General features: G+C 30.8%; 1 protein-coding gene across 1 annotated transcript in view; it reads right to left on the reverse strand.

Moving 5' to 3' along the window:
• The window catches only part of Pen (karyopherin subunit alpha), a 14,451-nt gene extending 14,404 nt beyond the window's left edge, over positions 1 to 47 (reverse strand). The window contains exon 1 of the mRNA XM_071678649.1: positions 1 to 47. This exon is cut by the window's left edge and continues 93 nt beyond it. The gene's annotated coding sequence lies outside the window, so the exon portion shown is untranslated.
• Between the last annotated feature and the right edge of the window lie 634 nt (positions 48 to 681).

Raw genomic sequence — 681 nt, forward strand, 5'->3', positions numbered from 1 at the left:
CCAGGCGAAGGTCGACGCTCATTGGACCATTCAAATCACAGTCTCAGTTAGTATTTATCTTATGTATATTAAATTTGGTTAAAAAAATACTATATGCACATTTTGATAAATCTTCTAGTCAATCTAATCGTTGGAATATTTTTATCGATCCTATTTTACGACAGAATGACATAAATGAAATAGATGGAATACATAATTTACTTGGAAGTCAAGTGAGCTGCTCCATGATTGGTGGAAAATTTAAATGTCTAGGGACATCTGTTGCACCAGCCACCTGCATTATTCAGGAGATTTAACAAAATCTATTTTCTAAATATAAACAAACTTTACTGAAGCTTCTGCATTTTTACCTAGTTCCATATTTCGCTTCGACTTCAGAAATATTTCTTTAACATAGAACTACGAAATTAGAGAACTAAAATATCTCGTGGAGATACAGCTTCAAACCAAAAAAAAATCAATGGTGGTTGTAATCTTTTAAAAAATATATATGCATATTGGTTACTTTTAAGAGGAGAATCTACTGCATAAGTGATATATAAATGGCGTATGAAATAGGGTTCTGTTAAAGGCTCACTCCTTTTTTATCGTAAAATTCCAAAATGCTTTCGTTTCCTGTATAAACATACATCAAACAAGATCTAGCTATCATTTACAGGTATATATCATTTTTATATCATT

Source organism: Panulirus ornatus, chromosome 28, assembly GCF_036320965.1.
Source record: "Panulirus ornatus isolate Po-2019 chromosome 28, ASM3632096v1, whole genome shotgun sequence".
Lineage (NCBI taxonomy): Eukaryota > Metazoa > Arthropoda > Malacostraca > Decapoda > Palinuridae > Panulirus > Panulirus ornatus.